Here is a 24593-nt window from a genome sequence, read left to right on the forward strand (position 1 = left end):
TGTTTATCTTGATGGAAGTAGTTGAAATGTAAATATCAGCCAGAGGCACCCGGCTTTTTATATCACAAAGATATCAGGTAATTATCCTATAGTCTCATCAATGGAAAACTTAAAAAAAAATACTTCTGTTGGTGCCCTTTTTACTGATTACACCATTGTACTTTCTATACCGGTGAAATCAATGAATTCTATAGACTATCAAATATTTCCAAACCAATTTCAACTCTTCGTCCAATAATTTTTGGTGTTAACAACCCCGATAGGGGAGTTGCACAACTTATTACCAATATTTTAACCATAGCTCACAATACTTACCGATAATACCTTCTTTTTCGAAGATCCATTTTAATTTTGCAATTATATCAATGAATTTCAATTACCTCCCGATCACATCATTATAAGTCTCGATTCGAAAGCTCTTTTCAATAATATTTCCAGCATTATTTCTATAAATACTATCAAAAAAGATTAAAATGGCATTTCCAAGAGCTGTAAATAAACCCACAAAATTCAGTCAAGCAGTAGAATTTCCATTAGAATCAACTGTGTTTTCTTTTTCCAATAAAATTTATAAATTGTTTCTCCCATTCTAGAAAAATACATGATGGACAATTCGGTAGAATCTTGCATTAGAAAATTCCTTTCAAATTACTTTTTGAGTTTTCCTTTTTTAGATTCTCTATCATAGGACGACAGGAAAATTCTTAAATAACTTCGTGATACAAAAAGCCAGGTGCCTCTGGCAGATATCAACATTTTGACTTCTTCCATCAGTATAAACAGAAGATAAATTTCATATTGGGAAGGAAAACTGAAGTGGTGGTCATTTCTCTTAGCAGCCTTCGTGTACAAAATTTGAAGAAATATGCAGAATTGATTGTCCAAAACGGTTTTTCGAAATCTCTTGTTTATAAATTACTCTCCAACAGATCCTATATCATCCCTACTCTCAATAATAATAATAATGAGATATAAAAGCCATCGGAGTTGTCCTACGCTCCTTGGGATATTGAATCAACTATGGGGAACGAAAAGTGCCGAATTTATTTGAACTATTCGTTCCCCATCCTCAGGCTCATACAAGCTAATATGCATGATGTAGTCCTTCTCGACCACCAGAGCAAAACGATATTTATCGTGGGGTTTTCAGCCCCTGGCGAGACGTATATCGTCTGAAAAGAGGAAAAAAAACGGATAAAATATCGAGATTATCTCATTGACCTCCAGAGACTCTATCCAGACCACTCTGTGAAGATGGTTGTTCTGTTTATTGGAGTCCTTGGTGGAATGATGCCCTCTCTGCCCTCGATTCTTGAAATTATATAGGATTGCCGCCCTATGGCAGACATCTTGGCCGCACAGATGCAGAAGGCTGTCATTTCCGGCTCACGGCACTTGCTCAGGGTTCATGATTCTCGAACCCTATGATCACTTACCCTACGGTGTGGGGAGTGGTCGTTGGTTGATAATGCTGGCGCGCCCTCCCGATAGTATCAGGGCTTTGAGGATAGGGCCTGAACAGTACATAGTGAGGTAAATAAATATAGTTTAAAAAAACTAAAAAAACACGCTTTTAAAGAACGTCCAACTGAAAAGTTGAAAATAATAATTTCAAATAAGCTGAAAACAATTACGAACTAAAAATACTAGTATTATTGTGAAAAAAGCGACGTGCGCTTGATATACAAAAAATATGGCACAAAGCGCCCACGCTTTTTTCACAATAATACTAGTATTTTCCGTTCGTTATTGTTTCAAGCTTATTTAAAAAATATATATTCAACTTATCAGTTCGACGTTCTTTGAAAGCGTGTTTTATAGTTTTCATATGCTATAAAAGCGTGATTTTTTGTCTTTTTAAACTATATTCATTTTATCTGAACTTTGGCATCAATTAACCTTATATCGTTTAGAAAAAAAATTACAATACCTATTTTCCGATTCCGGAGAGGGAGCCTGGAAATCAGCTACCAAGCCCAAGGAAGGCAGCAGGCGCGCAAAGGAGGGTTACAAATAAGGCAGCAGGCGTGCGTGTTGATGAAAAAACCTTTTTTTCAAATGAGTGAGTGAAGTGAGTTCGAATTATATCAAGGAGGTTACGTTCAGCGCCATCTGCCCGTGAATAGATCAAGCAATAATGTCGATAATTCTGTCAAATACAGATCCCGAGCTTGAGAGTTACATACAAACAAACATACACACAGGTGAAGCTAATAAAAGCGTGCGAATGAAAAAATAAAACTGTCAATAACAGTATTATTAATTTGAACGATGGTGATGATCCGCTGATACCACAATTTAGTTTTTATTTTTCATCTATGCAGTCTTTTTCATAAACTTAGTTTTTCTTCCAATTTGAAAATGTGAAACTAGGTTTCAGAATCAATTCCATTTATTCCATCCTTTTCCATCAAAGTGGCATTAGGTGCAATAAAACAATTCGCACACATAAACACACCATTGACTCAGATCTTGAGTTCTTCTTTGACAATATTGAAATTTCAGACAGAAAGTAATGTTCAAAAAATAACTCTTTTGGAAATGTGCCATATTTTAAAAAATTTTGATACCATTGACTACAGGACTAACATTGAAAGACTGTTATTTATTTATTTGATTTCAACCAAACAGGCCAGGACGGCCTTTTTACATGATTAACAACTATACATAATTTGTTTGAAGGTGGCTGACAATGTTTCGTGGTGTATTTCATCACTTCGGACTTCCATTGCCTAATATAATATGAATTGATTTGATAACCCTGAGAAACGCAAACTGCGATTCCAAGAATTGCATTTACCGAATACCCTGCGAGTGCGGAGAATCATACATCGGTAAAACTAACAGGCCATTGAAAGTTCGCATTGCTGAGCACAAGAATCACACACAGCGAGGAGAAACCAGCAAATCCGGAATAGCAGAGCATGTTTAGACTCATCAACACAACATCAAGTGAGCTCAAGCTGAAATCATCCACAGAGAGGAACACTGGTTTAGGAGAAAATTCAAAGAAGCCGCGTATATGTTGTCCAACAATGCATTTAGTCAAACTAGTGTAGAGATACGTTACATATGGAAACCTCTAATCAAGCGAAAAACGACCAACTCCCGCCAAACGGTCATCTCCCGCCAAAACCAATGAAGCGGAAAGAGGGAAGAGGGGATAGGTGAAAGCACTCGAATGACCTATGAATAGTCAGATCTCGAAGAAATATGTCCATTTATCACCCGAAGACGATTGTGGATACTAACAATCGAAACTTTGTGACATAACTTGGTTTGGAATCTTTAAATTTTTATCTTTTCATTTTTTCATTTCTTGTTAATAATATTTTTAATTTTTTCAACTTTTATTATTATCTCAATTTTTATTTGTTTTGTTATTGTTGCATGTTATTTCTTTGTAATTTCAGTTTTTTGTTTTAATAAAATTGTTATTTTCGGTTAATCTTTTTGATTTTTTTCAGGGTTATCAAATCAATTCATATTATATTAGACAATGTAAGTCAGAACTCATGTAACTATACATAATATTCAAGGTGTAATAGTAAAGCTATGAACCTAAAGCATAAACATAATACGTTTCAATTTATCCCAATGATTTGCAGGTTACGTACCTATCTCCTCAGTTTTAATAAAGATAATAAATTTGATAATTTTTGATAGTACATTAATTATAAACCCTCACTTTCCTTTGTCTATCACGATAATTTCTCTATTTTTCTGTACGATGTCACTGGCAACACCGTATCAAATTTCATTGGTGGACTTATGTTTTTGAATAATTTTATCTTTGACATATATATGTGTATATATATATACAGGCTGATTCACGGTGGATGGCACATTAGACGTTTCTGGTGAACCAGACAACGGATCACTTTGAAAATTCAATGGAGGGCATATTCGGACATTCTCTAGCCAACTAAAATATTTTCGACAATGCGGTGTTGCCGCTTCTATTAGAAAGCAGTAGCAACTTTGATTTTTCAAATGGAACACTCTATATATAATATTATTTTTGGAATCTCCAACAATTGCCCGACAACTTTTCTTGATATTTTCCTATACCTATCTGTTACCGTTTTCGAAATAAAAATTAATTTCAATTTTTTTCTTCGAAAATCATGACTTCTGAAAATGCCGATATCTTTTAGTTAAGAAGTACTATGATATCGAAATTTGGTTTGGAGTTAGGTGATACTTGGACACTTCCCACACGTGTCTTTGATGTTATATTTTTAATAACCTCATTTCGAACTCACTTCCGAAAGTAATACCATATTATATCGGGCACAGTTAAAATTGGCGGCACTCTCGAAGGCCAAAAAATCCATTACATAGAAATGAACCAGCTGCAAACTAGTCCACGTGGACTGTAGAATTGGCGGTTCGTATTCGATAATTTTTACTAACCGAGTTTTATGATTGGCTGATGAGTCATAAAATTGAATTTGAAGTCATGTTACGGTGACGAAAAGAAATCGGGGAATGCGGGAAGGGTTATCGCCGTCGTGCCATCAACGTTCAGTTCAGGAACTGATCGCGATTTGAGTATTGAAATTCGATATTGGTGCAGTTATTATTACTTAATTACTTTTGTTATCTCTACAAAATGTGGCGTCCTTGGACAAGTTCAAATCTGTTCAAATCTGTTCAAAATATTTTTTCCGTTAATCACCTATCGCACCCCTACGAACGACAACCCTCAAAAGTCGAAACTTGTGCGATCTAAGGATTAACGAGGTCTTACCTTTTAACGTTTTATTCATAACAGTGGTTGGACTATAGCAAGTGAAAATCGATCGTTCGGAAGAGGGCTTGAACCACCGACCAACACCGCAGTCAATGAGTGAACAAAGCACCCACGTCGAACTGTCTGGCTACCGATCGACCTAATAGTTACTAATAGTTATAACGAGTGTGATGAAAGCGCAGACTTTTCCCAGTGTAGTGATTCCAATAGTAATGGTGAACAATGCGAAAAAGAGATACCAGTGATGCAGACTCGGATACATTTGAATATTGAAACGCAGAGAGTATGTTTTAATGTATATAAGAATCTATATCTCAAGTTTGGTTTCGAGGAAAACAAACTATCACAAGCAACATCAGATTTGACCAGAAATCCTTTCTCAACTGTACGTAAAATAGTCAAAAACAAACGTTATGAACGCAAGGCGCGATGTGATACAGGATTACCAACACCTTTAGATGTCCATCCAATGAAATCATTGAAAAAACAATATACAACTATTACCAAAGCAATGAGTTTCCTACAACTGAAATCATAAGGAAGAAATTGAATATTTCCGGCTATAACGTGAGCTGCTGTGACAAAACTCTTCAGAATTGTACAAAGAAACTAGGATTTCGATTTGGAATAATAAACAAACATCAAACAGTTATGGAAAGCAGAAGAATAGTGGAATTGCGTAACAAATACTTAGAACAAATAACTAAATATAGACAAGGAAAACAGCAAATTTTCTATTTGGACGAAACTTGGTGTGTCACTCACGATACAGTTACGAAAGGGTGGACTGCTAGTTCAAGAATGTGTACGCCTAACATACCTGCAAACAATGGATCGCGAATTAACATTGTGCATTGCGGAGGAAGTAAAGGATGGGTTATGAATTCTTCGAAATTATGTGGAAAAAAACTTGAGGACTGCAATGTTGAAGATGTTTGTTATTTTTTTGGTTTGGTGTTTGGCTAACAAACATATTCAAACCTATGAACATCAACATCACATACAAGCCAAACACGAAAATAACACAAAAAATAAACAGCTATGAAAACTAAGACGACAAAAACCTAAACGGGGTGTACAGTATACAATGCTTGGACTGCAACAAACTCTATATCGGCTAAACCAAGAAAAAAATGATGCAAAGGTACAACGAGCACAAAAAGGCATACATAAACCCAATAATATATAAATCAAACCTCGCAACACACGTTATACGAAACAAACATAATTTTCCTCCAACAGAGAACCTACAACTCATAAAACAAGTCAATAAAGGAAACCGTATGGACATCTGGGAAAACTTTAACATCCATAAATTTAACAGCCATAATTCACTTATCGAGAAACAAACGCAAATCAAAACACAACAAGACCTACCATTCGATATATTACACAAAACGATACACACCCCTAGAAACAGTAAACCTAGAGAAGATCCAACACAAAGAATATTACCTGGTGTAACCCAAATACAGAGAAATTCACCTAAAGTACCTGAAGTACTTGGTTGAATACATTGTTGGACAACATGTATGCGGCTTGCTCCTGAACCAGTGTTCCTCCCTGTGTATGATATCAGCTTGGGACCACTCGATGTTATGTTGATGGGTACAAACATACTCTGCTATTTCTGATTGCTGGTTTGTTGAGCTCGGCAATGCGGACTTTCACTTTCACCGATATAGGATTTTTCGCACTCACAGGGTATCCGGTAAATGCAATTCTTGGAATCGCAGTTCGCGTTTGGTGGCCTGGTTTTCGTGAGGCTGTTACGGATAATGTTCCCAGATATGAAGCAGGTTCTGATGTTGCACTTGGACCCATTTTTTTTACCCTTCCCGATAATCCTCTGATGTAGGGAAGTGCAAGCACTGGTTGTGACGGCTTCTCTTCAGCCAAAGTCTGTTCCAACATCGCTTTGGAGTCGCCATTCCGTTGAAAATAATTTTTGATGATATCTAGTTCCTTCTCGAGACCTTTCCTCGTATTACAGAGCACGAAAGCATGGTCTGATAGAATCTTGATTCATTTTTTAGTCGATTGATAAACGAGATACATCTACGAGACTAACCTCTCTGAGATATCTTGCATAAATGTCTATCGGATATTATAGAATATCCAGCGTGACATTAGCCGGGATAGTAGTTGTTTTCCGGCAGACGTTTATCAATTCGCTATTATATTCTGGATGACATAGACTACCAAAATGTATGAAAATGCACAAAACTAGACTGAACGACCCTAAAAATGTCCAGGATGAATTTGAAAAACCTTCAACTATTTCCAATACTCTCATTATATCACTTCATGCTTGAAACACGATGAACACGTTCGACAAGTCAGCCATATGTGATTGAGTTTACTTACTTGATTAAACATTTTAATAAAATGTGCCGACAGACAATTTCGATTTGACATTTCGATTTGAATTGCGTGAAAATATCGATCACGTTAGATGACAATCCAATAGACTCTTGGGGTTATTTATACTTCATACTGAAATTGAAGAAGTTTCAGAGGATGGAGATGGTAATCTATCCAGAATGGAAACAGTCTCTTGTAACATTTCATTTTTCCACTGTTTGCAAGGTAATCTGAACACAAAAAAAACCTTTTTTTCAATTTCCACTTGTGAATTGTAACATACCAGTTAATTAATGTCTCTGTTTTTTATTTTCAGAGATCTAGGATTCCTCTGAGCAGTCTGCAGCAGCACTTCGTAAACCATAGCCAAAATTATGACAGCTATTGACGTTCTATATCAATTGGTAATTTGTTTAATTCATTCATTCCACGGTTAGGTAGATAAACTGATGTCAAGTATTTTTTTTTCTTGTATTCGGTCATAGTGATTAACATGAAGTGAGGAGTGAGGTACAGGCAAGGATATCTACTTATATTTGCGGGGATATTATACTTGGAGTCGGTGAGTGCCCCCAGTGTATTGTTGAAGTATAATTTCTCTTAGAGTGGTTGTCAATTTGTTTCGCATACTCGATAAATTATATCAAGGTCATTGTTCTGCAAAGTTTACAACTAGGTACGTTTCTCGATGTTTCGGCAACTTTAAATATCGCTCCGCATCAAGCTGCCAAATTATTCTCATGAGTGGAACAAAGAAGTTCGACAATGATATCAAGTATTTTGATTCGTGAACGGGAGCCTATACCCTTTCCAACATTTCAAAATTCGTAAGTGTGAAAATACGAGTTCTGCATTATTTTTCATTACTATTACCCACGATTGGGGATTGAATTGCCGTGTTCCATTTTTAACAACTAGTGTTGTGAGCTTAGTTGTTATTACCTCTTTCAAAGGGGATACAAAGCTGAAATCAGACTCTAAGGCTACTCTTCATCAAAGGTATGGATAAAATAGTTGATGAAGTATTATAGAGTCATAGTGTTCCCTCTATCCTCTATGTCGTTGGATATCGAAATAAAGGAATTCCTGAAAGTCGAAAGCCTGACAGTTCCGCTACTTCTTGGAAGTTGGGGGAGTGTAGTTTCAACTTCCCAGGTTGCAGCCAAAAAGAGAGAAAAGGTAACGAATCGGATGAGTACTATCATTATTTCTTTGATTATTGCCTTTTTCTTCTGAAACCTCATTTCGTCACCAGCCAAGTTATTTGTAGTTATTTTTGGGCTAACTTGATTACCTTTATAAATAAATTAGACTAATTTCAACCCCTAGTACGAACACGGCTAGGTATTAGTATATCAGAAAGTGATCTTGTGAAGTAACGTAAAATAGACGTTTTTTCTCTCTCCAAAGAAAATGTTGCATTAATTGAACTACTTAGTAAATACGAACCACTCGTCTCCACTGAGATAACCAGTGCTCTACCCTACCTCAAATACTGGCTTTCGGTAGAGCACTATTATGAGCCAGGAAAAAGCCTGTAACAGTATATGTTTGAAGGGAGTAATAAAACAGATAGTAATATTGCCTAGGTTCTGAACTCAAACCAATTCTTTCTCTGGAGGATAAAATTTTGAAAGGGTCCTTTCTGGCATGGCTTCACATGATGAGCACAACGATGTAATTTAATTAGAAATTTTGATTCCCCAGCAGAAAATAGTTCAAATTTTAAGGTACAAAATAAATGTAAATTACGTAGTCATTTTCCATACTAGTTAATTCTAAGTATCAATTGGGTTTTTTTTCAAGCTAGTCAGGCAAATTCAGGTCAATTCAAAAAAAATCTAGGGAAAATCAAGCTTGTTGTCGACGCTGTAATTTGGATCGAATCAAAATCAAGCTTATAGTATTCAAAAAGCAATTTATTGTGAGATTTCCACTAAACAGTTTTACAAAATCGTAACACGTGTTTCGCCATACAATGGCTTTTTCGTTTCAACTCTCATAAGCTTGATGTAGACGTTCCCATTTAAATTGCATTTTTTCCAGATTTTTCAACATGTTTCTCTCGAAAGGTCTCGAAAGAAAATTTGACAATTCCAGGATACAGTAGCTGAAGTGAAAAAAGAGGTAGCATGCGTTAACCAGAAAATATCAGAAAAAAAAAGATACAATCACTGAATCGCAGAATTCGTCGAAATAACCTAGTGGTGTTTGGCATCCAACTCGAGGATAAACTAGAAGCACTTGCCCTACTTAGTAGCCTGCTAGAAATACAAATTGAACTGCATGACTTGAACAACGTATTCATATTTACAAATAAAGATAATAGGAATTGCTGTCCTATTGGAAAAAATGGAGATACTTCGAAATACCCATAAACTGAAGAACAAAAACATTTTTGTAGCTAATGACTTAAGCTCTGAAGACCAGCTTGTCCATAGGTCTCTGAGGAAATATCTCAATACCGCCAAAGAAAACGGAATAAAAGTGACTATACGGAATAATATACTGGTCATCAATAAAAACACCTATTTTTAACAGACTTGGAAACGAAACATGGGTTTTGCGTAGCGAAAAGTATTCAGAGGATAAAGACGAAGGAGCAAATATGAGAAAAGATCGTTCTTCCCCCGAGGAGAAATCCCCCAAACGAAATCTCAGACATAGAGTCCATCCCACCCGAACTAATTCCACTAAACAAGATAAATTAGCGGTTGATAGTGCTTTTTCGCCTTTTCACTTGTATCGATTCATTTATTGTATCTTATTTTCCCACTTGTGAATCAGATTGATTTCATTGCATTATTATCAACCACAAAGAACTTTTTCAAAGTTCAATGGCAAAACTTTCAGTTTTGCCCACTTGAATGTGAGATCCCTGTTCACTGGGTCCGATCAACTGAAGGATTATATTTTTAAAGAAAACATTGATATTTTTGGTGTTAATGAGACGTGGCTAAATCCATCTTCAAGCTCGGACGCACTTAAAATCAACTCCTATCAGTTAGTACGTGCCGATAGAGATGGTCGAGGTGGAGGAGTCGCCTCTTTTATCGGTAATAAAATCAGTTTCAAAACAATCTACTCTCTGGGAAAGAAAGTTTTTGGCTTTCTACTACTCCATCACTCCTAAAAATATAACCCTTTCAATTCAATCTACTCTCATATTAGCTCGCATCTCGAGCAGCTATGGATCTCTACTTCTTTTCGTTGTTAGACTTATATTTTTGGAGTAGTTTATCGTCCTCCTTTCGGTGATGTAAATCAATGCTTTAGCGAACTTGAAGATGGTGTGGCCAGTCTTCATCAAATTATTGAGGTGCCTACTCACATAACTTCTAATTACCAAACACTGATAGATATCATCCTTGTTTCGTACAAAGATGAAGTGTCTTGTATATTAAAGTCTCTGACTTAGGTGGAATATCCGATCATTTGGCTGTTTCTTGCAAGATAACCACCATCCATATACCTTTGAAAGTCAAAATTATTTCCTATCCTGATTTTCGCAGCCTCAGTCACGAACTATTTCGTAATGATATCCAGATTATTAATTGGGGTGACTTCTATTAGCTTGATGATATTTACGGAATGGCTATGCTTCTGAACGAAAATATTATCCATCTATTCAACAGACACACCCCCATCCTTACCAAAAAATTCAGTAAGCCATCAGCCCCTTGGCTGACTCACACCATCAAGGAAATTATTGCTTTTAGAGGCCATGCTTTCAACAAAAAATGTAAGCGAACTCATTCTCCTACTGCTTGGAATAGTTATAAAGATCTCAGGAATCACACAACTGGAGCAATTTGTCGTGAGAAAAAAACATACTTCGATTTTATTCTTGAAAAAAAATATTCTGAAGCAACTTGGAACCCATTGAGATTACTATCACCATCCTACCTTGTCTTTCAAAAGTTGTTGAGGTGATCAAATTTGCAGCTTCATAAATGATCACCAAATCATCACACCCGTGCAATCCGGTTTCAGACCTCAACACAGCACAACCACAGCTTTGCTTTCCACCACCGACGACATCTTCAAAGCTGTCGATGAAAGTAAATTAACTTGTTTAATACTTCTGGACTACAGTGAAGACTTCGACACTCTTGACTTTGACATCCTGTACGATAAACTCAGAATCTTCGGTTTTTCTGTGAATGCGCTGTCTCTTGTTAGAAATTACTTATTGAACCGAACTCAAAGAGTTTTGGTGGTCGGTATCAGCTCAGAGACTCTGTCCGTAAGCAAAGGTGTTCTTCAAGGATCCGTCCTTGGCCTTTTAGTATATAGCTTATATATTTGTGACTTCCATCAGTTTGTAGGAAAATGCAACATTCATTATTACGCAGATGATACTAAACTGTACTTCTCTTTTCAGTTTCCTGACAATGATTCCGCTCAAAACCTCATCAATCGTGATCTACATGCCATCCTTGATATTTCATCAGCTCATCATTTGAAGTTGAACTCCAAAAAGTCGGCATTAATGATCTTTGGACCGAAAAGGTTGCGAGATATTTCTAAAAATAGTCTTCATATTCATATAAATGGTGACGTTCTGCCTTTTGTAACCGAAACAAATAATCGGGACTTACTCACCAAACAACTTAAACTAAAATTATGTGAGGCGCTAATCATTTCGAAAGGGTCATATTGCGATAGCATTTATGGCCCTGCAATCTGATTCTCTCCGTCTTCAACGAATCCAAAACAGTTGCCTTGGTTTTTCTTTTGGCATTCGGAAATACGACCACATATTACCGGTCATGGAGGAATCAGGTTGGCTGCAACTAGAGAAACTCAGAACACTGCTCCTTCTCACAATCACCCACAAAGTCTTGAAGACCGGAATGCCACATTATTTAATAAAGAAATTGAAGTCTTTCTCAAATATCAACAGCTTTTTCCCTAGGAACAGGTCGGTTCCTGAAAACAGGTCTTCTGTTTTTACTCGCAGTTTCTCATACAACACAGCTGAATTCTACAATCTCCTGCCCAGTGAATTAAGATCCTACATGTTGGAAAACTTAAAAAAAAAAGACTCAAAGAGCATTTATTTGAGTATTTCACTTTCCTCATGCTGACCGTGGCTCATGCGTTTACACAGAAGATTTGGTGACTGAATAATAATTAATAATCATTCATGTATGTACTGTAATTTTCTTTTATTCTTTTCAAATTTCAAATTTTTTTCTTGAAGGTTGAGTTTAAAAACAGCTTTGCTGACATTCCGACCATTCACCTCAATATTTTTTGTATATTCTGTATGTTCTTACTTACTAGGTGAATGAAGACGTTTCATTATTATTATATAAAATACGCATGGCTCCATCGAAAGTTGATGAACACGATTTTTAATTCCTTGATCTCAGTTAACATCAAATCTCCAAAAGATAATATCGTTAACATGATTCTTATTTAATACTTGACTTTCAAGCAAATAACTTATTTAATACTTGACTTTCAAGCAAATAAATGGAAACTATAATTTCCTTCCCATGGAAATAATTCATTTAATCGAAGTGAATGTATTCGTACTTATGGACTCCTCAGAGTTTTTTATGATGACTTATGTGGACTTTCAGTTGTATCGGTTTTTATGGTGACATTAATACGTGGCTTGGTGGCACAAAAGATAACAATGGTGGTATCAACTTTCCAACTATATAATGCCGACAGAATTTCGTAGAAAACTTTTATAGCCCAATAACTTTCAGATTTATCACCCATTCGAAGGGATTGTGAAATTTCATCAGTTTCAGGCGTATCGTAACATGAGAATTTTCACAGATTTATCATTATCTTCAAGTCGTTTATCAACTAAGATTTGCATTTTTTCATTCAGAAAAAGTAATGCAAATGTTATTAGAAAATACAAAACACATGAAAAAGATATCATTCATTGAACTTGGGTTATATTATTAATCATTTCAAAATTTTTGGAATATTCTGTTTGGATTTTATGTCTGCAATATTAATACTCATTTCATTCCTATAATATATTTATTCCAACAGCTCGCCATTTATATCACACCATGATTATTTCTTCCGGATTTGTTATCAAATTATACTGATGAAAACACCCATGTCTTCAGTTTTTCTTATATAGATGTGATTGAAAATATGTAGAGATATATCAAAATCTAAATTATTACAAAACTGGAAAATACAATGAGTATCAACAAACACGTTCATATCGTGAATGAAAAGTAGTATCGACTTTCCATTGTCATTCATGAATTATCCAGTTCCTTCACTATCATCTTCAGATCACAAAATTTTTGAAAAAAGTTATATGAGTTTTTTGATACAATCAAAATTTTCAAAATTGAGAATTTGCAGTGATTTCATGTTCAATTGACGTGCAAATTTTTCAATAAATATTCGACGTTTAATTGAAGCTTAAATTGGCATTATTTCGCTGATTTTAGTTCTCGAAACCAATTTCTATTAACGAAATACAAACAGTTGTTGAGAAATGGAGAAATTTCGACAGCAGTATTTGAAAGTAAACCAAAATCAAAAATTCCCATACCTCGTTTGTTTGAAGGTGCTTGACAATCTTTTCTGGTACATTTCATTAGTTTGGACTTCCATTGTCTTATATGATATAAATTGATTTGAGATCCCTTGAAGAATCTGTAGAAAGATTAGCTGAAAAATAAAAATTATATCAAGCAAAAAACTGAACTGAAATTACAATGAAATAAAGTACAAGCAACAACCAAAAAAAAATAAAGAAAAAATGAATTATTAACACAAGATGAAAATTAAAAAAATATTAACAAGAAATAAAAATTAAAAGATTTCAAACCAAGTTACTTCACTATGTTTCGATTGTTAGTATCCGCAGTCGTCTTCTTGTTAATAATTTTTCAATTTTCATATCGTGATAATTTTTTTTTGGTTGTTGCTTGTATTTTATTTCATTGTAATTTCAGTTTCTTTTTGCTTAATGTAATTGTTATTTTTCAGATATTCTTTTTAAATTATTTAGATTCTTTCAGGGATTTCAAATCAATTTATATCATAATACAATACATAATACTAATAAAATGTTCACATACCTCATCCATTTGTAGGGCACAAATCAATCACAAAAAATGAATAATAATTTAGGAGGATCGTGAAAAAACGATCTTTTTTTTAAATTAGCTCGTATACAGTATTATACAGGTCAATTACACCACCGATCTTTCTTTTCCACCCCATTTCGTTTCATTAGAGTACAGAAACAACTAAAACTAAGGAGACTATCATCATGAATTAAATGTCCTAAAGGCCCTAAAAGTCCTAAAGGGCATTTTATTCGTGCCAATATGCCTTTGTGTGTGAAAACGAAGCAAATTCTTTGAGAATGTCTGTATGCGGTGTCCGTGAATAAGTTGCGATTGAGGTTGAATTTGAAAAATTACCGAAGTCACTTCAATCTAAATATATAGGGTAAAACCGGGATAGATGTCCCATTATTTGAAATAACCATCTAATTTGAAAAATATTAATTTCATACGTTTTCGTGGCACATTGTTTTTGAGGATAGATGTCTACCTGTATGGATAGTTGCCCCACTATGAAAATAGTGAGGAGGATAATCGCCAAGATAGATATCATTTATATCGTGTAGGTAAAAAAAACCCAAACCAAATGTTAGGTAGTCTCCAAAAAACATGAGTCATGATTATGAAAATTTTTTTTTTAAATCATCCAATTATTATCATTGGGAAATAATTCTAATATCACAATAATGATCATAATCGAATTTTTAAAGCGTTTGTTCAAATAATATATAAATTCTTGAGTTTCAACATGCATACTCGATCATGTTTTTTCAATTGAATTTCACAAGCATTTATTCAACAAAAATATAAATTCTCAATTGTTGTTATGAAACATTCACATTGAATTTCAACATGTACATCACATAATTATTTTTTTTTCATATTGAAATAACACAATAAAGATATGTACATTATTTTATCCATTTGCATTTTGGGTCAGAACTTTGATAAAAAAATCATAGGAGTCATTGACTTCTTCTCTACTAAGACCTTCAGCTCTAGTCACGGATAAACCTTCAGCTTGTCTGATAGATAGCTCCGGATTTTGTTCAATGAAACTTCTGAATCATGCACCTCCAGCCGTTTCGGTTTCGTGGTCGAAATTGTGTTTTAGCTCCTGCTTTTCAGCAAATTGATAAGCTAACATGCGTATGGCTTGTCTATTTGGTGGGAATCCTGCATCACCAAGTTCGAGAATGTGGTTTACTAGCCTTTTATCGTTGTCAAAATACAAAATAGGATGTTTTCCTAAAAATAGGCTCACGTTAATGGATCTATCGGAAACCAGAGGCAGCAATTAGTTACTTGTGATACACTGTTTGAAACCTTTGGTATGGTAATGAATATTACCGGAGTTTTATACCAACACCAAATCATCATTGTGTTTCGATCACCAAGTGATCATCTTTAAGAGGAAGACTGAACTGTAGTTCAGTCTTCCTCTTGAAGATGATCACTTGGTGATCTGAAGACTAAACTGTAGTTCATTGAAGATGATCACTTGGTGATTGAAACACGTGTCGAGGTTTTGAAAATAACGGCTTGGTGTTGGGATGAAACTCCAGCAATATTTAACAATTAGTTAATTGAAAGTTTGAAGTGTCATGTATTACATGATCTTTGATACATATCCAGGGTCAAATTTGTTGAATTTCTAGCAGCATATCATCTTCGCAATGTCCTCGATGGAATCCCAAATTGTCGGGATATTTCTTTTATCCCCATGGTTTTCTTGTCCATTTGACCCAGGGTCAAATTTGTTGTATTTCTAGCGACATATCATCTTCGCAATGTTCTCGATGGAATCCCAAATTGTCGGGATATTTCGTTTATCCCCATGGTTTTCTTGTCCATTTCATCGAAAGCTGACTGTGGTCCACGAACATACTCGAGTTTGCACTCCTTCCTTTCTTTTATAATTTCGTGGCATAGTTCTGCTGTAATCATAAATGACAGTGTATGTAGGGATAGATGCCCCTAAGGGCACCTATCCCTCGAAAAATCAGGGCAACTATTCTTTCTGATAGGGATAGATACCCAAATATTTTTTTAAATAAATTATAAGAAAAGAATCTATTCGCATCTAGATGTAGACTCAATGAACCAGTATATTGATGTAATAAAAAATATAACGGAATTCATTACAAATTTAAAGTTATACAATGCAATATACTAACCTTTGAATCTTCGACGTGTTTCTGAATATCGTCGCGGAGATAAATACACCCACGAGCCAAACGCTTCTACATCACATAACTGTCCTTGGGTAAATGAGGTACGGGTTGACTGCGGCTCCTACCATAGACACAGTATTTTGTATACAGTAATTTCATAAAGGCTTATTTGTGGTTTGAATTTTCCTACGCGCAGACCCACGCGTCGATGTCTTAGGTCTGCGCAAACGACGAGTTTAAGACAGGCATACAAACCTTCCATAGTTGTCGAGTTTCACCTACTGTGGTACATCATTTTACAACTCGTGAAAAAATGTTAAAGGTGGTCTCTTATTTCATAAAATTCTGATTGCTGGAATATTACTGGATGAGACGTTGGTTCTTAGAAATATTCCACGTATTTTATTCGAAAATGATCATTTTGGCAAATCTACAATATTATGTCGGATAACGATAATTGTCACATTGGCAACAGTGCAAAATGCAATCATAACCTATAAAATACTGTGATTTTTGTTTATTTCGTAGTTTTCACGTGTTCTAAGTTTTGTTGCATATACTTTTATTCGTTTGCTAGCAGTGGGTGTTTTTTCTGCGAAATAGTGAATTGCAAGATGTCTACAGTTTTGGCTGAGTTTGTTTCCAAAAAACAATGCAAATATTGCGTAGTATGTTCAAGCAATTCGAGGGAAAATCCCCAATTGAGTTTTTTTAGGATTCCCAAAGATGATGCAAGGTAACTATCTTCTGAAACTGAAAAAAAACCCTTTACTGAGATTTTTTTCATAGGTGTGCTTCATGGAAGGCCATTTTGAAAGTGGATAAATTGAAGGAGTTCACGTCTGAAGAATGCTATTCCTGTTTTCGTGTCTGTTGTAAGCACTTTGGAAGTGATATGTTTGCCAATTTGCAGAAAAACAGATTGAAAAAAGAAGCAGTTCCCACCGGTTTTTCTGATGAAATAAACCCCTCAGAGCAAGGTAAAGTCCAGTAGTTAATAGTAGATAACTTTCTATTCTTGAAAGCAAAGCAATGAATTCCACCATACCTTTTTTTATTTTCAAGATGATCCCGTTGTTGATGATACTGGGATGTCGAACATTTCTGAGAGTGTAGCAGGCACCTCTCAAGGCAGGCAAACCTATGAAGATGTTACAGCTGATAATGTCAGTAGCAGAAAGGCAAGAACTGTTCCTCCTGCCAATACATCAACCGAAAAATGCAAAAGACTATTGAGTCTTGTTCCAGGCACCAGCTCGTCAATAGATTATGAAAATATTGAACTTCAATATTCCGATACCTCAGGTATGTATTATAAGTGTTTAATAAAGGCAACTCAGAAGTTTTTGTTATAAAATTCTATTTTTGTCTTAATGAAAAAATTTTTTAACCACATTTGCTACAAGAACCAGTCATGATAACTATTGATAAATGATGGTAGGTACATGCTTTTTTTTAAGACAAATTTATTCTGAACTTAATAGGTACAAGAATATGAAAAACTTCTACAAATATTTCCAACCCCGTTTCTGAGACATATTGAGTATCCGAAATGTCAACTCGGAGAAGTATCATATATGTATTCAAATTCATTTCATTAATTTTTTCAATAAAATTAATATCATGGAATCAGCAATACACGAAAATATATTTTTGAGTGTGATGGAATCACAGGTAGCTAAGTGAAGACAAAAAAATCATTTTACAACTTATATTTTGGAAGATGGTAGTGAAGATTGAGTGAAGTTTTGTTTATTTTGGCACATTATTAATGGACAAAATTATGTGGCATAAATTTTTTATTTATCTAAAAGATTAATCAAATTATCAAGAAGAATGATTCAAGCAATTCTTGATAACTGATATTTCTATGTGAATGTAAATAAAATGTGGTATTCTGTGTGAGACGAGTTTAAGTGGCATGGTTGACAAAGTAATCTATCCACTTTCATGCTTGACACACAGAGGGCAACTTTCACTCCCAATAATACAATATATGCATTTTATAAACATGATAAATTACACTATGTGCCATTTGCTCATTGAAGAATTCTGTTTTGCATTTTGGATTTTTATTGAGAATATTTTTGTTTCAGATGCTTACATTCAAACATCCACAAGTTTGTCTGCCTGCACACCAAGGAAACTGCACCTTCAAAATAAGATAAGAGACCTTCAAAGAAAACTCAATTCTAAGTCCACTCCACCAACCACATCAAATCAGCAAGATTCAAATGAAATGGAAGTGGCCTTAAATTTTATTAGGAAAAAGTGTTCACCAGTTTTAGCTACCTTTATGGAAACACAGTTGTTGCTTTCATCTGGCAAGACTGGAAAAGGGTGCCGATATAACAATGAAATCAAATTATTGGCACTCACTATATATTTCTTGGGCCCTAAAGTGTACAATTTTTTAAAACAAATATTTCGACTGCCATCTAAAAGTACCTTGTTTAGAATCACTAGAAAATGGCCAATTTCTACTGGTTTCAATGATTTTGTTTTTGCTGCTCTGGAAACCAAAGTTAAGCTACTCAGTGCAGAGAGTAGGGATTGTATCTTATGCATTGATGAAATCTCTCTAAAGACCAATCTTTTCTATAACATAAGTAAGGATGAAATACTTGGTTTCCATGATGGTTGTCAAAAACAGTACATTCCTGCCACAGAAGTATTGGTGTTGATGGCCAGGAGTATAAATCAGAAGTGGAAGCAGCAATTAGGATATTTCTTTGTTAATAATGGGTGCTCTGTCGAAGACTTACATACAATACTTGCTGAATTCATACGCAGACTCAAAAATATAGGTTTGAATGTCATGGTTGTCATTTCAGATGATGGTGGAAACTTCCATAAATTCACCAGAGTGTCTGGAATAACACCAGACTACCCATATTTCACTGTTGACAATTCAAATATATTTTATATGGTGGATGTTCCACATCTTGTAAAATCCACAAGAAACAACTTTTTCAAGTATAAATTGCAGTTCGGTGGAAATGAGACATCTAAAAAATATTTACAACAATTCTATGAATTGGATATAAAACAGAAATTCCGATTAACACCCAAATTAACAAATGACCATATTTATCCTAATAATTTCAAAAAAATGAAGGTTAAACTTGCCACACAAGTTTTTAGTTCGACTGAGGCAGCAGCGCTGAGCAGTTACATTTCCTTTAATATCATAACTGCACAAGCAATACATACTGTAGATTTCATTGAAAAAATGGATAAACTGTTCGACATATTCAATTCTAGCCGAAATATGGGTGTGAAAGAGTTCAACAAACCATTTGTAGGAAATGAAAAACAGATCTCATTTCTTGAAGAAATGAAACAATTATTTAAATGTATGAGGGTAATAGATGAAGCGGGCAAAGATGTGACTAATCGAATTAAATTCATAAAAGGCTGGCAGATAACAATATCAGCTCTTTTAGGTCTGTGGCCTGTTTTGAAACATAAGGGAATATCCAAAGTTTCCACAAGAAGATTCAACCAAGATTGTTTGGAAAACTTTTTTGGAAAGATTCGACAGTTGAGTGGAAATTGTCGAAATCCTACTTGCATTCAGTTTCAAAGAAGTTTTAAAAAGCTATTTGCCCTTAGTTTTTTTGAACATATTGAGGGAACTAATTGTATAGAGGACTTCGATGAAATACTAACTTCGCTCAAACCTGAAAATTTGAAAGAATATGAGGTACTAGTACCGAATACAATACATCAATATCTTTTCCTAGATAGCAATGATTACACCAATCTACAGTTGCCTGAGCAGAACTCTTTCAGTTACATAAGTGGCTATTTTATGAAAAAATGTCTCGAAATACACAAATGTGACATTTGCATTAACTATGCTAGAGAAAATGAATTATTAAGTGCAGAAACTTTGTACACGCAATTCAGAGCATATCCAAATGCAAAAAACGATACTTTTGGAAATCTACAAACTCCAAATAAAAAGTTTATAGATTATTTGAACATTTTGGAAACTATTTTCAGTGAACATTTTCCAAACTTATCGATAGAACTTGGTGTTGGAAGGAGCATAAAACATAAACTCCAGGAAGTGCCTTTTTCTCATCCATGTTTGCATTTTCCAGTTGATTATTCAATTTCATTATATGTGTGGGTGAGAATTTATTATACGATTAAGTTTATAAATCGTAGTTTCAAAACTACATCGAAAAAAATTAAAGAAAACCAAAAAATACAAAACCTTCGACATTTGTAAATTTTCTCCAATACTTCTTAAATACCTAGTGTTTATATGTACCCACGACTTATTATACTTTAGCAATAGAAAAATTTGTTAGTTTTCTGAATAAAGTGTATTCAAAGCCTGAAGTGATGTCTTATTTGAGGAAGGTAGAAATAAACTATCGAAAGCTTGACGAAAATAAGGAGTCTTCTTTGACCTAGTACCAAAAATTCTGACTGCAACCCCACTTAAGCTTTTCCAGATTTACTATGGGCTATATAGTTTTATTTTTTTCTACTGTACTTATCAGTCAGGTCAGGAGGAAAAACGTATTTGAAATTATTTAGGGACTGCAGGACAGTTGCAAACATTCATTTTGGAAATGTCTATACCTTTGTATACATTGTATGGCATGTGTCTGACAAAACAACTACTTCTCTGGCAACTATCCCAACAGATGTTGAATTATATCTCGGACATACGTGCAAAAATCCTTTCTTTGAAGGAACAACTCTGCAAGAGCTGTCTACGAGGAATACCGAGTCCACAGTATACTTATATAACTATACTGTGCCGAGTCCCTGTGTGTATACAACCGTGATAGCATGGTCTGCACTGATGAAGAACACTTCAAAACGGTTCGCAGTTGGTTCCTTGTTCGAATCAGGCGAAGTCCCACTATTTGTCCTAGAGAGCTCTTGCAAAGTTGTTTCTTCAAAGTGAGAATCTTTGCAATTATGTCTGAGGCGACTTGGATTCCGAAAGGTTAACAGTCGTAAGGTATTTTTGATAGTCAAATTTACATTATATAAGAAGTTGCTGACTAATAGGACATGTTTCATTTAGAATAACTGTTTTTAATCTACGCAGCAACTTTTCGGGGTTGATTAGACATCTAGACTTGTATAGATTCAAATATCAACATTTGTCAATATATGTCGAGTTATTAGCTAAAGAAGTAGTTGTTTTCTGTCGGAAAACATATATAATGGTATAGTCAAAATGCATTTGGACTTGTCAGTGATTTTATTGTCATATTTATCCTTGGATAAAAGCTGAAAGCAGCACAACAACCTATTATCTTACAGTGTAAATAATTCATAACTTCCGACTCCGAAAACTCTCACATACATTTATAGTTAGTACATACATACAAAAAAATTATTTTTGTATGATTGAACACTACATACTTAATTACTTTTTTACTTCTTCAAGTCCTGAATAGTAACTACATAATTCAGAAAGAATAGGCTCTACAGATTCCTTAATCTTGAGTGATGAATTCGATTAGGAATATTTTTAATAATTGGTCCTTAATATAATCGAATCGGCAAACTCGTCCGCAATCAATAAATGAATATGCTATATTTGGCCCCAAAAATCACTACAAAGAAATTTCGCATGGATTCGTACCATGGTTCATGAATAACAAAACACGTTCTTTATCTTGTCTTTTTTCTTGTTGAAATGAAAATATATTTTGTCACATTCGAATATGAACATCTGCCGATTCCATGAATTTTTAAAATCTACTTGAAACTTAGTTCATCATTGCCCAAATGATCTGGGTTACTTCAATATTACACAAATGCAAAATTATCATTTATACAATTTTCTCAGGTGCCCAACATGGTTTTCATAGACTGTTTTTTTTTTGAGCAGTTTATATGAATAGTTGTTATGTTGAGCAGTGTATACACGCTTTGGTTGAGATTGTAGTAGGGAGAAATGTCATTAGTGTCAAATACGTCATCATTATAAAAAATGAAACTCCTGGACACCGACATCAGAGGGACCGACGCTGAGTGAAACTAGGTACTGTATACAGAAATACTGTGCCATAGAATTAATTCTTAGTCGCGAGTTCGGGAAGTTAGCTTTTTACGATATGAGGCATCTTTCCCGTTGGGACATCTATCCTGGTTTTACCCTAATATGTCGGACCGCCCAAGATGAGGAATAAGTTCTTTATGTACTCCTACGATATGTAAATTGTTCGAAAGTAACCTGAGAAGATTACGAAATATGAAATACTCTGAATCAAATATGACGATCCGTCTAAGATGGCAGACAAATAATTTTTTATGAATTTCCATCATATGGGTATCAATTGAAAGCATTTTTTATAGAGAATACAGAAAATGAATTGACGTCATTTTAAATTCAACCTGGGATCCCCTCACAAGTTGCATTAGTTATTTTCCATGAATTCTCATTACAATTAAAAAGCGTTTGCTGAACAAAATATACAATATGGAATAATGTCGCTGTAGTTCCAATATGGCAAACCACTCTAGTTAATTCATATGCACTACCATGATATGGGTCGAAATAAAAATTGCATTCTCCAGATTTCCGACCTTTTTTTTAAAATAAAAACCTCAATATTTTCCACCAACTATTTATAAATGAGTCCTATCCGGATTCTCTGTAGCAAGAGCTTATTCAGCACGTCTACCATTGGCGTTCAATTTAATGCTAATAATAATCATATCGATCAAATTCTCATACAATCCAATAGTATCACAAATGAGAATAGTCCTTGTCAAGATCCCATATTGTTCTCCTCTTCACCTTACGTTATTGATGTGACACCTAGGTTGTGTAGAATTTTCAAAAATTCAAATAAAGAATTAGCTTTTAGAACCACTTTAACTATCAATGAATTGTTTTCAAAACTTGAAGATAAAACTCCTAGTAACTTCAAATCGAAATTAATTCACTCTGTTTCATTTTATAATAATTGTAGTTATGATGCAATGTTTGGAACCTTTGGTGTAGTAATGACCTTCGTTATTTTTAACGCCACCTGACGAGGTGTTAAAAATAACGATTTGGTGTTGGGAAAAAAACTCCACTAATATTCAATGATTGTAGTAATAAATCTATTGGCCAAACATCAAGATTACTCAGAGATCGGAGTGCTTCACACAAAAGTGAGAGTTGACTACATCCTGAGAGATGTGCTCTCAGTTGTCATGTTTCTTAAAGAAAGTCATCAAATGTACTATAAATTCGACAGTCGAAAAAAATGGAAATGTCTGGAAATGTCTTTTGTATCACAATCACAGAATTGCCTTGATAAAAGGTCTGATAATAACCACCTCAGCGAAATATGTGCAATTTTGTTGAATATTGACAAAGATGTACATACATGTCAAAGAAGTGACAATTATAAAATCTTACTATAATTATTCAGTAAATTTTGTTATTTCTATCACAGATTGTATGATTATAACTGAAAATAAATTGTATGACTGAAGTTTCATCAGTCATTACTTGATAAATTTTCTGTTTCTTGATATATTTGTCATAACAGTTTTCTCATTTCTAGGTCCACTTCAACAGTAGATGTCTCTAACCACACTTCCACCAAATTTCGTCTAGTTGGTTTAGCATGGAATTACATATTTCAAACGGAAATCAATGACATTTGCCTTCGTATATGTTGCTTGTCTCTTCCTTTTCTTCGTACCTAGCACATCGTCTTTCACCCGTAAATTATAATTTGGATGAATTGAGAATAATTCATGTAATTATTGTGCCTCAGTAAGGAATCAACTTCTGGTAACTGGTAACTTATGGAGCAAAACTCCATTGAAACTTTTTTTGATTTCAACTCAATTTTTCGATATTATTTTTTTATTGAGTATGAAGATTTTCTAGAAAATTGAATTTGCTACAAATAAGTTTTTCTGAGCAAACACCCTCCAATCAACAACTTTTAAGGTGTAGAGTTGCTAAGGTGAATGTTAATGAACAGTGATAGTAAATTTTTTTTAAACTGCAATTTTTTGTTCATTTAAAATCATTTAAAATAAACGCTAAAATGTTATTGAATTGTTAATTTCAGAAACGACATTTTGTAACGAACTGTTTTTCTAGATGAAAAGCTTCTACCAGAAATGACTGGTTCTACAAAAGTTGAGAGACAGCATTGCGGCATTGCCACTTCTATCAAAAACCACTTAATTTTTTTTAATGGAACACCCCGTATATTAACATATTTTTGGAATTGATCCTCTAAT

At 34.4% G+C, this 24593-nt stretch overlaps 1 protein-coding gene and 1 long non-coding RNA gene across 2 annotated transcripts in view; one reads left to right on the forward strand and one right to left on the reverse strand.

Moving 5' to 3' along the window:
- Nucleotides 1-24593, reverse strand: part of LOC111504126 (RYamide receptor) — a 300380-nt gene that overhangs the window by 223118 nt on the left and 52669 nt on the right. The window lies entirely within an intron of this gene.
- On the forward strand, nucleotides 7163-9927 carry LOC141481504 (uncharacterized). The gene is made up of 3 exons (XR_012465026.1): nucleotides 7163-7345; nucleotides 7437-7524; nucleotides 9167-9927. It is a non-coding gene; the product is annotated as an uncharacterized lncRNA (long non-coding RNA).

The sequence above is a fragment of the Leptinotarsa decemlineata genome, unplaced genomic scaffold (genome assembly GCF_025532065.1).
Source record: "Leptinotarsa decemlineata unplaced genomic scaffold, Ldec_3_MD MMD2_tig00000199_RagTag_RagTag, whole genome shotgun sequence".
Lineage (NCBI taxonomy): Eukaryota > Metazoa > Arthropoda > Insecta > Coleoptera > Chrysomelidae > Leptinotarsa > Leptinotarsa decemlineata.